Source organism: Pan paniscus, chromosome 6, assembly GCF_029289425.2.
Source record: "Pan paniscus chromosome 6, NHGRI_mPanPan1-v2.0_pri, whole genome shotgun sequence".
In the NCBI taxonomy this organism is placed as follows: domain Eukaryota; kingdom Metazoa; phylum Chordata; class Mammalia; order Primates; family Hominidae; genus Pan; species Pan paniscus.
Window position 1 is genome coordinate 173,220,814 of NC_073255.2, and position 16,968 is coordinate 173,237,781.

The 16,968-nt window shown below is 35.8% G+C and overlaps 1 long non-coding RNA gene across 1 annotated transcript in view; it reads left to right on the forward strand.

Moving 5' to 3' along the window:
* Positions 1-16,968, forward strand: part of LOC134730826 (uncharacterized) — a 344,272-nt gene that overhangs the window by 303,554 nt on the left and 23,750 nt on the right. Inside the window, exon 4 of the long non-coding RNA XR_010112806.1 lies at positions 12,063-12,109. This is a non-coding gene — a long non-coding RNA (uncharacterized LOC134730826). The remainder of the gene's footprint in view (positions 1-12,062; positions 12,110-16,968) is intronic.

Below are 16,968 nucleotides of genomic sequence, written 5' to 3' on the forward strand. Positions count from 1 at the left end.
CAATTCAGGTCTCCAGTAATCAGAGTGGAAAGATCTTCTAATACATAGGACTTCTAGCAGAATTTTCAGAAGGGTTTTAGTAGTTGGGCTATATTACATAGGCAGCTCTAGATTTGCCCTAGTAAAATGTAAAAGCTTGACTTAAAAGGATCAAATTGACTCACAAGTAAGTTAACTGCATGGCCAGAATAAAGTCAAACCATATTTTTTAAAATGCAGAAAAACCCAGCAGCATACAAGAAACATAATATTCACAATGTTTGGTAAACAATAAAAAATTACCAGGCATGCAAAGATGAATGATGATATGACAAATGACCAGGAGACAGAATCAATAAAAACACACCCCAAATGCCAGAGTTGATGGTGTTATTCAACAAGGATAAAAAAAACACAGTGATTTAAAATATGCTATGTAATAGAGAAAAATTGAACATCTTGAAAATAGAGTGGATATTTTACAAAAGACAAAATAGGACTTTCAGAAATAAAAGTATAGTATATGAAATGAAAAAAAAAACACTATCAGATGGGATTAATAGCGGATTAGATTCTACAAAAAATATCAGTGAACTTGATGGCATAGCAAATGATACAGCCCAAAGTGAAGCACAAATAAAGAATGGTTAAAAAAAAAAAAAGAAAATAGTCTCAATGAGCTGTGGGAAAATAATAAGCATTGAGTATAATATAAGTACAATTAGTATCCCAGAAGGACATAAGAAAGTGGAGGGAGGAAGCAGAAAAAAAAATCATCATTTAGAAATATTTCAAATTTGCTGAAAACAATAAACCCACACATCCAAGAAAGTCAGTGAACCTCAAGTAGAGGAAATATAGAAAGCCGTATCAAGGTACATTGTAAGCAAATTGTTAATAATTAAGTATAAAGAGAACATTTTAAAAGTTAACAAAAATAGTAACAATAGAATTATTAAAAATGATGTAAGCTATAAGACAAAAGAGTGACATTCTTAAAGTACTAAAATTTAAAAATATTTGTCAACCTAGAATTCTATCTCAATTCAGTATTTTATTTCTTGTATAGTTCATTTATTTTCCTGTTCTTCATTGCAACACTAATGATTTTTTTTCTAATTAAAAAGCGAAAGACTTTTTCAGGTACACAAAGCTGAGAGAATTTATCACTAGTAGGCCAGCATATCAAGAAATGTTAAAGGAAGCTCTTCCTTTTGTTTTCAGGTAGAAAACAAAATGATACTGAATGGAAATATGAATGTACATAAAGGGATAGCAGTCACTAGAAATAATAAATATGTAGGCAAACATAGAAGAGATTTTATTTCATTTTTAATTTATTTAAAAGGTAGTTGACTGCTTACAGAAAAATAAAAATAGCTATATATTGGGTGTTTATAGATGCAAAATGTGTGACAACAATAGCACAAAGGCTGGGAGGGGAAAATGGAAGTAGACTGGTGTAGCGTTCTTGTACTATATATGGAGTGATCTAATATTATTTAAAGTTAAAATGTAATCAGATAGGATTTAAACTCTGGAACAATCACATAAAAATAAAACAGAGTTATAGATAGTATACCACTGGTGGAGATAGGATAGAATTTAAGAGAACGCGGCCAGGTGCAGTGGCTCATGCCAGTAATCCCAGCACTTTGGGAAGCTGAGGCAGGCGAATCACCCGAGGTCAGGACTTTGAGACTAGCGTGGCCAAAATACTGGCCACAGCGTGGCCCCTTCTCTACTAAAAATACAAAAATTAGCTGGGCGTGGTGGCGGCCACCTGTAATCCAAGCTACTCAAGAGGCAGGAGAATTGCTTGAACCCAGGAGGTGGAGGTTGCAGTGAGCCCAGATAGCGCCATTGTACTCCTGCCTGGGTGACAGAGCAAGACTCTGTCTCAATAAAAAGAAAATGCAGTGCAATGAAAGGCAGAATAGAAAAAAAGTAAGGAAGAAGAAATGAGGCAAACAAAAGAAACATCCCAAGAAAGTAGATTCAGACTCAATTACATTAATAATGATATTAAAAGTAAATGGAAATTCCTACAATGCAATTATAAGAAGACAACCCAACTGACAAAATGGACAAAGATTTAAATAGAGACTTTACCAATGAAGATATGGCTAATAAGCATACGAGAAGATTACTGACATCATTAGTCATTAGGGAAATGCAAATTAAAATCACAAGGAGGCTGCTGAGGTGGCTCATACCTGTAATTCTAAAACTTTGAGAGGCTGAGGCTGGAGGATCGCTTGAGTCCAGGAGTTCCAGAACAAACTGGACAAGATGGCAAGACCCTGTCTCTACCAAAATTTTTTTTTTTTAATTAGCTAGGTGTGGTGTCACATTCCAAAGACGATATTCCCAAGTAGTCCCAGCTACTTGGGAGGCTGAGGTGGGAGGATCACTTGAGCCCAGGAGTTTAAGGCTGCTGTGAGATATGATCACACCACTGCACTCCAGTCTGGATGACACAGCAAGACCCTGTCTCTAGAAAAAATAAATAAATCACAATGATATACCATTTCATACTCACCAGAATGAGTTTCATTACAAAGACAAACAATACCAAATATTGATGAGAATTTAGAGAAATGTGACTCTAAATTGCTGGTGTGAATGTAAAAACAGCCACTTTGGAAGACAATTTAGCAGTTTTTTTAAAAAAAAAAGTTTAATACACTTTAGAAGAGGACAAAGCAATACCACTCCTAAGTACGTCCAAGATAAATGAAAATCTATGTCTACACAGAGACTTGAAATTGAGTGTTTATATTACAATAGTTACATCTAAATGACCCAACACATCCATTAACTGGTACATGGTTAAGCAAATGTGGCATATCAATGAAGTGGGATACTAGTAAAAAAGAGAAAGAATGAATATTGATACGTGCTTTATCATGGATGAACTTCAAAACCATTAAGCTAAGTGAAGAAAGAGGAGGAGGAGGAGGAGGAGGAAAGGAAGGCAGGCAGGCAGGAAGGAAGGAAGAAGGGAGGAGGAGGAGAGGGAAGGAGGGAAGGAAGGAAGGAAGGAAGGAAGGAAGGAAAGGAAGGAAGGAAGGAAGGGAGACCACCACACAAAATACACATAGGTTTCAATTTATTTGAAATCCTTAGAAAAGAAGAATCTATAAGGACAGAAGTATATTGGTGGTTGTCTTGGTCTGGGCATAGAAATAAGAATTAATTGTAAATGGGCATAAAGGATTTTATGTGATGTAAACATTTGAAAACTGGATTATGGAACCTAGTGAGTTTATGAAAACTCATTGAATTGTACATTTAAAATTGGTTAATGTATTATATCTAAATTATATTTAATAAAGTTGTTAAATAAGAAGTAAATGAAGTAAACGCTCAGAATAAAAGGCAGAGATTTTCAGATTGCATAAAAAAGCAGGACATAATTTTGTTTAAAAGAAACACTTTATTAAAGGCTCAAATAAGTTAAAAGAATGGAAAATATATACTATTAAAACAATCATGAGCGGAAGCTGAAGTAACTATATTAATATCAGACTAAGTACATTCCAAACCAAGCAATATGAATGAATCAAAGAGGATTATTTCATGATGATAAAAGGGTAAATTCATCAGGAGAACATAAACAGACTTAAGATGCATGCATCTAATAAACTACCTTCAAAAATCTGTAAGCCAGAAGTAGAACTGAAAAAAGAAATATAAAAATCTATAATTAGAGTTACAGATTTCAACCGTGATCATTTTAGTATTTGATAGAACCAGTAAACAAAAGCCAACCTGATCTAATGGATATTTACAGAAAACCTCACTAAACAGCAGACAAACACACATTATTTGAAAGTACACTTGGAAAGTTTATCAAGATCATAAACTGTGGCAAAAATTGAGACTCAGTACATTTAAAATAATTGAAATCAGACAAAGTTTTCTGAACACAATGGAATAAGACTAAAAATCAACAGACAGATAAATAGAAAATTCCTAGGCAATTGCAGTATAACCATATACTTTTAAATAACCCATGGACCAAATAAGGTATCAGAAAGAAAATAAAAAGATGTTTTGACCAGATGAAAATGAAAACCAAATATATAAAAAAAATATTTATAGGATAAAGCTGAAGTGCTTGGAGAGAAATTTACAGTACTAAATGCTTATATTAGAAAAGAATAAAAGTCTAAAATAACTAAGATTCACTGTGCAGGAGCTTGAAAAAGCAGAACAAATTAAACTGAGACAAAGAGAAAGATGGAAATGATAAGAAAATAATTACAAAGAATGCAGGCTTTTATGAACATGTAAGAATCATGTTATGTAATTCATCATAATATCATACTTAAAAAAGAAAAAAGTATACGATTATCTAAATAGGTACAGAAATAGCATGAGACAAAATTCAACATTCACTCATAATAAAACCCTCCAAAAAAACAGAAATAGGAGGCTGGGCATGGTGGCTCATGCCTGTAATCCCCGCACGTTGGGAGGCCGCAGCGGGCAGATCATGAGGTCAGGAGTTCAAGACCAGCCTGGCCAACATAGTGAAACCCCGTCTCTACTAAAAATACAAAAACAATTAGCCTGACATGGTGGCACCTGCCTGTAGTCCCAGCTATTCAGGAGGCTGAGGCAGGAGAATCGCTTGAACCCAGGAAGCAAAGGTTGCAGTGAGCTGAGATCGCACCACTGCACTCCAGCCTGAGTGACAGAGCAAGACTTAGTCTCAAAACGAAAAACAAACAAACAAACAAAAACAAATAGGAGAGAATTTCCTAAAACTGATAAAGGGCATCTATGAAAAAATCTACAGCTAATATTACTTAATAAAGAATTGAATGTTTTATTCCTAATATCAGGAAAAGGGGAGGGATGTTTGCTCTTACCACTTCCATTCAACATTTTTATAGAGATTCTACCAGTATAATAAAGTAAGATAAAAAAGAATTATACATATTGGAAAGGAAATGAAACTGTCTTTATTCATAGGAAACATAATTATTTATGTACAAAATCCTAAAGATTGTACAATATCTACTAGAACCAACAAGTTAGCTTAGCAAAATAGCAAAACAAAGTCAAAATCCAACTGTATTTTATATACTACTGATGAATAATTGGAAAATAGTATTACACAATTCAGTGCCACTTACAATAACATAGAAATATGAAAACCTGGGAGATAAAATATCAAAAATATGTATACAACTTCTACATTATAAACTAAAAAGTGTTATTGACAGAAATTAAAGAAGATGTACATAAATGGAGATATAAAATGATGTTAATGAGTCAGGAAACTCAATATTGTTTTTATTTTAATTTCCCCAAATTTATAGATTTTTTGCAATCTCAGTAAAAATCCCTGGAGGATTTTACATAGAAATTAACAAGATGATTCTAAAATGTTTATGAAAATGAAAAGTCTTCGAATAGCCAAAACCATATTAGTAAACAACGACAAAATGGAAAACTCATATTAACTGAATTCAAGACTTCCTACATAAGCCTACAGTAACTGACTGTGTGATTGGTGAAATATCGAATAGACCTGTATATCAAATGCCTTTCTTTCAAGTAAAGCCAGTAAAACACAGTAGAATTATAAAATAGAGAAATTGCAGAGTAATCCTTTTTAAAAGGAGCCCAATATTTCAGAAATAAGTAAGTTGATTCAGATGTTTAAATTACAGTTTGATTAATGTAGTAGGAGTTGAGAGAAAAAGTCATACACAGAGTTAAATACCCAAACCAGAATGGGTTCATGGGAATAGGATATGAAGGTCTGATGAGTTAACAAATACATTGCCAGGCACTGATATTCAAGAATCTATGTTATTTACTATTTTGAGGATAACACCAAAAGTGTAGAAGTTATATTTGTTTGTTTTGGAAGATTAAGTTTACTTGGAAAATATAGAAAGACAGATGCATATAACTTAAGGGTATACTACAGAAGCTCAGCCACATGCACATAAATGTATCCTGGAGGGATACAGAAGAAATAATTACAAATGACTAAAACTCTTAGAAGCATTGGAGCTGGAAATGAGGGTGAACTGAATCAATATAATATCCTCTAATATTATTTAGAATTTTAATATTTATATATTTTATTCTTATAATAATGAGAAAATGACTCATTAAAACTTGTATCTGGTTCTACCCAGTGCCTCATATAGAGCCAAGCTTAGAAGAGGTACTTAATGAACAGTTGATGTCTTGTTACACATGTAAAATAACTTTTAAGGGGTTAAATAGAATAATAATTTCAAATTAAAACTGTACAAAATAAGAATAGAGTGGAAAATGAGTAGGAACAGCAGATTTAATGGAAGGAATTGCTTTAGTTGCACGATCGTGGTGATTTTTGTTGTTTTGGTGAAGAGGGTATTACACATAAACAAATTTGTAAGCCCGTTTTGTAAATGCTTCCCTAGGGGCTTTGGTATGCCCATCAGCAAGAGGTGAATCATGCAGAGAACTCCAGGGAAGAAAGCTAAACAGCAATTCACTTTCTTTCTGTGCTTTGCATTCAGATAAATATGCAAATAGGTTCAGTGAAGTGAACCTGGTTACAATATCACTTTGAAACTCATGTAAATTATTTTAAATGGGCAGAATACAGACCAGCTCATGAGTTTAATTTATCTCTTTTTTGAATCACGTGGTTTTGGTATCATTTTGAAGTGATGCTGATTAGTTCATTTGAAGGACATGCATAAAGCATAAAAGTATTTGCTTCTTTATGCTTATTTTGTATGATACATGCATATGTCTGTTGTACACATTATATATACATTTAAATAAAAATATATGATACTGAACAGTAAAAAACACTCATATATGTATATATACATTTGTATGTGTATATGTCATCTATCTATCTATCTATCTATCTATCTATCTATCTATCTATCTATCTGATTAATCATCTCCTGGTTTTTCTAGAGAAGAATAACCCATTCAACCTTTGGGCCTAACACAAGAATCTCATTTACTTATCAATACATTTATTCAATCTTTTATTCATTCTTCACTGTCCTAGGTGTCATGGGTTTAAGAAAAATCAAAATAAAGGAAAATAAAATTTTCCAGCATTACCCAACTGGTGGCTTCTTAACTGTTTCTGAAGTCAGTTCTAGCTGCCACCCACTAACTTATAGCTAATTAGGTCCAAGAAAGACAGTTAATTGATTGGTGAGTTGTGGCTCATATTGAAATGCAGAATCTTTCTCCGTGTTTTCCCAGAGCTAATAGGTTGGTGCAAAAGTAAATAGCTTGGATAATCATAAAGTGAGTTATAATTCTTCAAAATAATATCACTGAAACTGTAAAGGGAGAGAAAGAAGAAAGAGGTACATTGTCTCTTTTCCAAAAGACATAACTGAAACTTTTGTATCTGTCTCTTATTCTATGATTCCATAGTCTCTTTTGGCCTTAATTTTTCTAATACACAAAATGATGGCTAGGATTAGAAACAAGAATCCTCAGAAGATGGCTGTCAGGATCAAAGGAGTGATAGGAAGATAGAGAAGGCAAGTACATCACCATATCTCAAAGTATGTTATTCAAAACATACTTATTACTCAAAGCATGGCCCTTGTTTCAGCAGCAGTGGCATCGCCTAGAGCTTTTAAAAGTTGCAGAAGCTTAGGCACCCTGCAAACAGATTGAATTAGAATCTGCATTTTACAGAAATCCTCCAGAAATACCTTCCAGGTATTTTATATGTCCATAAACATTTGAGAAGCATAGGATTTAAAAATAGACTTGCTTGGGAAAGAGGACTTTTTGAGGAAATGGACCACCCAAAGTTCATCCAGAAGTGGCACACTGTCCTATATCATGGGGACACCTGCACAGATTTGGAAAAAGTTGCAGGATATAGGCAGGTTTGTGTTCCCAGAGAGGGATCCTGCCTCCTCATCTACCTTCTTCAAATGCAAATACGAGCTAGAGCTCAGGCAATTACCAGGGTTTAGACACCAACTGCAAAGAGTTGTCTGAGCCCTAGCTGATGGTACCTGGTGACTTTCTGAGAAATTAATTTCAGGTTATTGGAGGATATGGGACGCTGGTAACATGGCAGGTTAATTTGGATACAATCAGCTCTTACCGGAAATGGGAAACTCCCCTTCTCATGACCTTGCAGAGGTTTTCTTGGGACAATCCTACGAGTCTCTCCCCATACATTAAATAAGTTTATATATATATATAAACAAAAGTCCATGTATTATGTATTATACTGTGTTACAGTGCCTGCCCCATGGTAGACCTCCATAAATAATCACTATCATTTTTATTTGTATCCACATAAAAACAAATGTTGGCAGTCATCATTGATTTATAGTTTGCCCAGACTCAACCAAATCACCTTGTTATGGGATGAATTTTGTTCCTCTCCCCACTAAATTCATATGTTGAAACCTTAACCCTTAATGTGATAGTATAGGGAGACAGGGCCTGTGAGGAGGTGATAAAAATTAAATGAGGTCATAAGAGTGGGTCCCTAATTAGAGAAGGCAGGTGCCTTTATAAGAACAGGAAGAGACACCAAAGCTCCTTCTCTTTAAGGACACTGAGAAAGACTGTGTGAGCACACAGCAAAAAGGTAGCCATCTACAAACCAGGAAGAGAGCCCTCATCAAAAATTGACCATGAGGGCCCCCTGATCTTAGACTTTTGGCCCCCAGAACTGTGCAAAATACTTCTGTTAATTAAATCACCCATTCTATAGTACTATAGTACTCATTCTATAGCCTGAGCTAATACACTCCTTTATTTTCACCATGTTGGTTCATGTTTAGTCAGCTCTCCCTCATCCTACATGTGTAAGTTGATTTTTTTCACCAAATTACAGACCTATGCTTTTTTCCTGTTAAATTTTGTCTATTATGATCAATAGAATTCAAATCAAAGCAGTCTGTTCTTCTATTTTATAATAAATTATTGTGCACAAGATTTTTGCTCATACTACTACAATCCGTTGTGTTTGCTGCCCATCAGCCCAACTGTTTTCTCTCTCGCCATTCTCTTGCTTCTACTCTGTTTTTTCTTGGGCTCTGTGCTCATCAGTTTATCAGGAGATCCCTCTTGTCAAAAGGAAAAAAAGGAATGGCGTGAAGGTCACTGGAAAAGTTGGAGATAGAGCAATGGTTCTCAACCTTCACTATGTATTTGCTGATATCTGGTTCATACCCAAAGACATTCTCATTTAACTTCACATAGGTGCTCTCTTAGGATTGGGAGTTTTAAAAGATTCCCAGGAGATTCTAAGCAGTCCATTGAGACAATTCATTGTAATTTTCAGCCAGAGTGATTATAACTCAAACTGGTGAGATTATGTGCATACCTGCCTGGGGGGGACTGCCTTATGGAAAGGTTTGGAAGTGCTAAGCAGGCTAACAGTTTTGGGCATCTGTCCATAGAGTCTTTCTGAGTTTTGTGTAATCATGTGTAAATTGGGACCATCCTACGCCTATATCAGCTTAATTATGGTCCTGCACTGCATAACGCTGTTGAAGTAAGTGACGGGCCACATTTGTGACAAGGTGCCCTAAGATTATAAGGGAACTGAAAAATTCCTATCACGTAGTGATGTTATAGCTGTCCTAACGTCATAGTGCAACGTGTTACTCATGTGTTTGTGGTGATGCTGGTGTAAACAAAGCTACTGGGCTGCCAGTCATATAAAAGTCTAGCAATACAATTATGTACAGCAATACATAATCCTTGATAAACAACTTTTACTGCTTTATGTATTTACTATACTGCATTTTAAAATGTCAATTTACAGTGTATTTTTCTATTTATATTTAAAAAGTGTTAACTGTAAAACAGCCTCAGATGGGTCCTTCAGGAGGGATTCCAGAAGAAGGCATTGTTTTCATAGGAGTTGACAGCTCCATGTATGCTCCTGCCCCTGAAGACCTTCCAGTGGGACAAGACGTGGAGGTGGAAGATGGTGATATTGATGATCCTGACCCCGTGTAGACCTAGGCTAATATGTGTGTTTGTGTCTTGTTTTTAAGAAAAGTTTTAAAAGTAAAATAATGAAAAGGAAAAAATTTTAAAAATAGAAAAAAGCTTATAGAACACAGATATAAAGAAAAAAATATATTTGTGTACCTGTACAATGTGTTTGTGTTTTAAACTGTTACCAAAAAAGAGTCAAAATGCTAAATAAAAAAAAGTTTGTAAAGTAAAAACATTACAGTAACCTATGGTTAATTTATTATAGAAAGAAAAATATTTTTATATAAATTTAGTGTAGCCTACTTGTACAGTGTTTATAAGATCTACAGTAGCATACAGTAATGTCCTAGGCCTTTACATTCACTCACCACTCACTCACCACTCACCCAGAGCAGCTTCCAGTCCTGTAAGCTGTATTCATGGTAATTGCCCTATACAAGCGTACCATTTTTTTCTTTTATACTGTGTTTTTACTTTACCTTTTCTATGTTTAGATACACAAATGCTTTTCATGTGTTACAACTGCCTACAGTACTCAGTATACATACACAGTACTCAGTACGCTATAATGCTGTACAGGTGCTAGGAGAAATGGGCTATACCAAATAGCCTAGGGGTGAGCAGGCTGTACCATCTCGGTTTGTGTAAATATACTCTGTGAGGTCCACACAACGATGCATTTCTCAGAACGCATCCCCATTTTTAAGTGATACATGACTGTACTAGGTTTACTATTCACATAAGAGGCCAGCAGGCAGGAAAGAAAGAGCCAAGTCTTTCTGAAGAGTTATCTTGGAGCAGTGCAGAGTGGCCTTCTCATCCACATCATTCATTTTTTCATTGGGCAAACACTAACTGAGCATTTAGTGCCAGGCACTTGTTGTACAGTAGCAAAAACTTTACCTGCAATAAAGCTTATCATCTGTTAGAAAATACAAATATTAAAGAAATAATCAAAGAAATAAATTTATACCTAAAATATCATAAGGCCCATGAAGGAAAGTTCGTGGTGTTATGCAAGAGTAGAAGGGGTCTTGATTTGGCTGATAGGCATTTCAGGAAGGCAATCCAATGCCTCTGGGAAGCTAGAACTTTTCTGTGGCTCACAGCAGAGAAGTTCTCTAGTCTCTAGTGTCTCCTTGAGGTTTAGGGTATCATCAGAACATATAAGCCAGGATATGGGGCTCCTGGAGGGGGTGGGCTGACCACTTCTTCCTCCCACTCCCACCGAAATGCACTTTCTTCTGCCCTCTGTTTCAGACTCTCAAATCAGCCCATTATTATACCCCATCTTCCCATTCCACCATCACTGCCTGCTCCTTGCCCTCCCTCCTCATCCTTTTTCCTTGCTAAAGTTTAAGCATGGCTTTTCTTTCTGACTGTTACCATAGATCCTAACCCAGAAGGCTCACCTACTTTGTTTGGTTATACTGGAATATTAATTGCATAGTTTCAAAGAGAAAAAATAATACTCTATTTCATAAATACTGAAGATACTTTTTAATTTAAAAGGTGTTCTCAAAAACGTGTGATAAGAGAGGAAAGGGGAGGGTGTATTGTGTAGACTAAGATGATACACAAACACATCTGGGGAAACAAGAGGAATGCTTTGCAATAATAGTCAGCTGCTCTCTGTGTGCAGCAAGGTTTGTGTGCTTCTTGGAGAAAGTATTGGGAAGAAAGAAGGCAAGTACGTTTATATTTAGAGTGAGGTAGTTAATCTTGTCAATTTCACACATATTACTCATTGCTTTTGAATTAGTTTGAGATAATGTTTTTATCTCAATAAGGATAATTTTGGTGATTTACTGTTGACATATAGGACAATGAAAATAAAAAGATAAAAGGCTAGATAATCCCATTACCCTTAAATAGTCAATTATAAATGTTAGGTTCTTTTACCATAGAGATATTAAGCAACTTGTAGAGAAGCTCTTTGGGAAATAATTTCATCTTAAATAAGACTACTATCAAAATAGCTATCTTTTCCATTTGTTAACATCTAACCTACTTTTATCTTTATATTTAATGTGGATTTCTTATAGGTAGGTGGCATTATCTTCTTCTTAAGTTATTTAACTGTTAACTATTAGCTTTTGTTTTTATTTAAGTTCAGGAACTTTGCAGATCTCTTATTAACTATTCAGTTAATAATGAGGTAAGTCTTAAGTAAATATTCAAATTTTATCTAAGATTTTTTTTCACTTAATAGTGCCATTGTGAGTTCAGAGTAGACATTGAATAAGGATGAGAGGTGATTGATAAAGGGAGAAATGTGGAAGAATAATTTTTTATTCAAATATATAAAATTTTACCTATTTAGAGATTTTTTTAAGTTTATCTTCTGCATTTTTAAAAACTTTCAATTGATTATTTTAATGGACACATTGTAATTGTATATATTTATGGGGTACAACTTGATATCTTGATATATGTCGTATGATGATCAAATAAGGATAGTTATTGTATTCATCACCTCATGTACTCCTGATGAAGACACCGAAAGCAATTGGGACAAAAGCAAAATTGGCAAATGGGATCCAATTAAACTAAAGAGCTTCTACACAGCAAAAGAAACTATCAACAGAGTAAGTGGACAACCTACAGAATGGGAGAAAATTTTTGCAAACTGCATCCAACAAAGGTCTGCTATCCAGCGGGAGGGATCACAGAAAATAACTTATGGGTACTAGGTGTAATACCTGGGTGATGAAATAATTTGTACTGCAAATCCCCGTGACACGAGTTTACCTATATAACAAACCTGCACATGCACCCCTGAACTTAAAAGTTAAAAAAAAAAAAAAAAAAGAGAGAGAGAGAAAAAATGGTTTAGGCATTCAAAAAACTAATAGGTATTTTAAGAATGTAACTAATAATAGAAATTGGTAGGTAGCAAGCACTTACATTTCACAAAGCATATGTGGATGCATTACTCCATTTAAAGAACAAAGCCCGGCGTGGGGAGACACTCATATAATGGAAACACTGGAACTGTGAGATTGATCCGGACCCACAAAGCTCCCTAATGGCCAACTAGGATACACTCAGACTTGGGACTGTTTAGCTCCACGTCTCGTGGTCTTTATATGTGTCACAGATAAGAATCAGACCGTGACAGACACAAATCATGTGAAACGGCGTCCCTCTCTCTCTCACCCATTGATCCCCCGCAGTTGTAGATGTGATTCTCCTTCCTAGTAAAAGAAACTTGCAATAAGAGTATGTGTCCACTAGAGGGCCGAACTCAGAATTCGCCGTTCTGCTGTAGAGCCTAAGTAGACAATGCCATCAATTGCTCCAGGCTCTCTTTCATCAGCTTTGTACCACCTGATTCAAACGCTAAAGCCCTGGGCATAGAGTGCAATGAAAAACACTCTTAATTCCAAGTGGAAAAAATAAAAGTTGTATTTTTCCCTGCTTGTCGATGCCTTCCCTGTGAAGTATGTTGTAAACTGTGACACCCCATGGAGCGTGGTGTCTCACTATTAAGCGAAGCCTTTTCCTGTTTCTGATGTTTGCTGGGTTGGCAGGAAGAAAAATATCAGTTCTATTTTTTAACCGTACTATTTCTGTTGCCCTAACAGACTCCAGGTAAATTAATTTACTTTGAATGAGTCATTAGTTCCCATTTGCTAGAGTTCATGAAAATGAAAGCATGAAACAACATTTTATAGAAATTCCCTGAGGCACAGAACACCAAACCTGGGAAAGACGTTAGAGTCCAAATTCCTTATTTTATAGACAATAAAACCAAGTTTGAGAGCAGGGTTGCCCTTAATTACCCAGCTCACCTAAATCAGAGGCTGACCGAGAACCCAGGTCTCCTGTTTGCATGGTTCCATCCTACCCAGATTTTTTTTTTTTTTTTTAACACTGGTCCATAGAATCCTTTGGTGGCCTGACTCTCATGTTAAGAAAGCCTGATCAGAGATTCTTGATTAAGTATATTGTTCACATATATTTTAATTTCCATTAGGAAATACTATTGTACCACCTCGGTCAGTCCACTGCTAGAGAAGACTGGGGGGATCTTGCATCCTTATGCCAGTTAGGTCTCCTTGCACACAATTCCTGTGAGCATCCTAGAGATCCATGCCTCCTCATTCCTGGATTTGCAGAGATGGAGAGCTCACAGTTTTGAGGTTACCTAATTCTATTGATTGAGTAATGTTGATTAAGGATTCCCACCTTACTTTTGTTGGAGGAGAGAGAAAAGTTTGGGAAATGGGATTGGGGGTAGGAAGTAGGGAGAATAATTTAAGATTGCTGTCCTTTCTTGTCTGATGATGAAGAAGTACAGAAGGACTGGGTGATTCATCTGAGATTCTGAAATTAGATGTCAGAATAGGCATTATATAATGCGATAGAAGGCTCGTTAGACTAGTAGTCAAATACAGTAAGTACTGACTCCATGATATAAGGGGCTGCTCAAATCTGAGAGTCACCTAAACACCTTCTTTCTTCAAATCTCTCTCTAATTCCTCCCTAAGTATTGTCTAAATAGCCCCTCAATATATTCCCCTCAACTCTGTCCTATCACTTTTGCTTTTTTCATCCAGATATGCCCAGCACCCTCCAGTTTGTCCCCAGTATTGGAGTTTTCTGGACCTTCCCCAGAAGCAAATACAATCTTGCATCTTTTCTGATTAAAATCCTTTATTGGCTCCCCCACTGTCCATACTGATAGCTATTCAATTGCACTTTGGAGGTGAACAACTCCATTTTTGGAGCCAGAATATGTCCTTTTCCTTTCCCACTAATTTGCTTCCTCACCTAGGAGACTCCCTGTCTAGCTTGTCCTTTCTTCCTTGCTGAAATTAAATTTCTATATGATAAAAGAGGCTGGAAGCTGAGGAAGGTTTTGCAGGAATTGCCCCAGCCATAGCTACATGCGGCAACAAGATGCATGATATTTTAAGTTATGAGTAGCAGAAGCCTGTACATAATCAGAAAGATTCTAAAATATTATACCTCTAAGAAAAAAATAATATACACACATGAATGTACATATGTCTCTGGACAGAGCAGCCACTAGGCTCCTGATGTGACTTGCTCTACATTCCTCTCCCCCTGGGGAACCACACAAGTGTTTTGCAACCTCCTTTCTCACCTCTGCCTACCATGCTGTGTTGCCTCTGAACATTTATGTTCCACCTCCTTCTTTTATTTGTGGTAATTTTATACATGACAGCTACTAACTAAGGGAAAATGATAGAGGGTCCTATTTAAAAAACAAATGCAAGCCGGTTAGTAGAAGCATAATCCCTGTAAATAGTATAGCTTTCTCAGCTAAAAATTTAAAGCAGGAGGGTTTTTTTAAAGTATAGGAAACTGGGGCTTCATTTCATCTCAGATTCCTCATGAATACATCTTGGAGATTCATGTAGCTATATTTTTAAACTCATATCCAGAGGCACACCCCCTTCACCAACATATATAAAAGATGATGAGGGGATTTTTCTTATCTTTACATAAGAGCAGGAGTCTGTACCAAATTTGCGAGGTCATTCAGTAACAAATTCACTCAGCATGTATTCCTTCCATAGCTCCCAGAGATCAGGTACCTTGCTAGCTCTTATGGTTGGAGATACACAGATGATGGAGTCTTGTCCTTCATCCCCTCACACTGAGAGGAGGCAGGGAATCTGACATGTAAACACATGTGCACATGACTTGCTATATGCTATAATAGAAATGCTTGCCAAGTACTACATGAATAGAGCAAAGGAAATCCTAATGATTCAGGTGGCCACTGAAGTCGACTTCCTGGAGAAGATGATACTACACTGACAGAGACTCAAATATGAAAGAGGCAGAAATGTCACTCAGAAAGGGACAGCATGAGCAGAAGTACTGGTTTACTTTATCCTGGTATATGTAGTATTGTGGATCATATTAGCGTGGTCTGATTGATTATAGTTTCTTAAGGGGAGATTTTTAGCCAAGAACCACTTATGCACTTCAGAAAGTTGAGCAGTTATACAAACAATTTCTTTAACATTACCTTCTTCATATGCCCTTTGAAAAAATATTTATTAGCCTCTTTTAATTAAAATATTAGTGTTTTATGTTAACTCCAAGTAAGTATAGGGTGTCAGGAGATATTACTCTATCTAATTAGGTAATATATCATTGTAATCATATCCATGGTATGACATCCAGATCAATTTCCAGTTGAGAGAAGTGAGAGGAATCCTACCTTAAAATTATGAGGGGAAGTCTACCTTAATGGTATGGGTGCTGGACAGCTGCCTTGTATAACCTCTGGTCTAAGTTAGAAATATGAAAGGAAACAAAGCCTAGTGAAACTTAAATATCCCATGGATTTATTTTCATCCGCATTGGTGATAAAACACCAAAACTAATGTTTCTCTGTGATAAGGATCTTGAGCATATCCTTATGCTCAAGTGTGAAGCAAGAAAACAAAGAAAACTCCGTAAGTCAGTCAATTCAAAAAGCATTTCAGTGTTGAAACTCCCTAAAACTTGTTTATTCATGTCCAAGCAGAGGAAGACATATGCTTTTGGAGAATTCTTGGTGAAATACTGTGACCTAAACCTTGGTTTGTGACTTGCAACCCAGGAAGAAGTAAAGGTGTATTTGGATGCTTGTCAAGTAGAAGTCTTCCTATGTGTTTTGTTTGTTTATTTTTGGTTGTTTGTTTACTAAAGGGAGTTTACCACATGCTAGAGAATTTTTGAGGACCCAATAGCACCATGATGATACTTGATTTTTAACTTAATCATATTGATTGAAGAGGAAGTAACTGTTGCTATGTAAATCGATGCTATTTATTTATTCTCCATATGCTGTTTGAAAGCATTTAGAGAAGCTTGAGGCACACGCATCCTGCTCTGGGAAACATGGGCCTGTATCTATTGCCATGTTTGCATTTTCTGCCAGTCCAACCTTGAATTCCTACAGAATCCTAATATCTATGCTAAACCCTTGCCTTAGGACCATGGTAATTTTATAAGGAGGATTTTTATTTTTCAAATGTCAGTATCAGATTA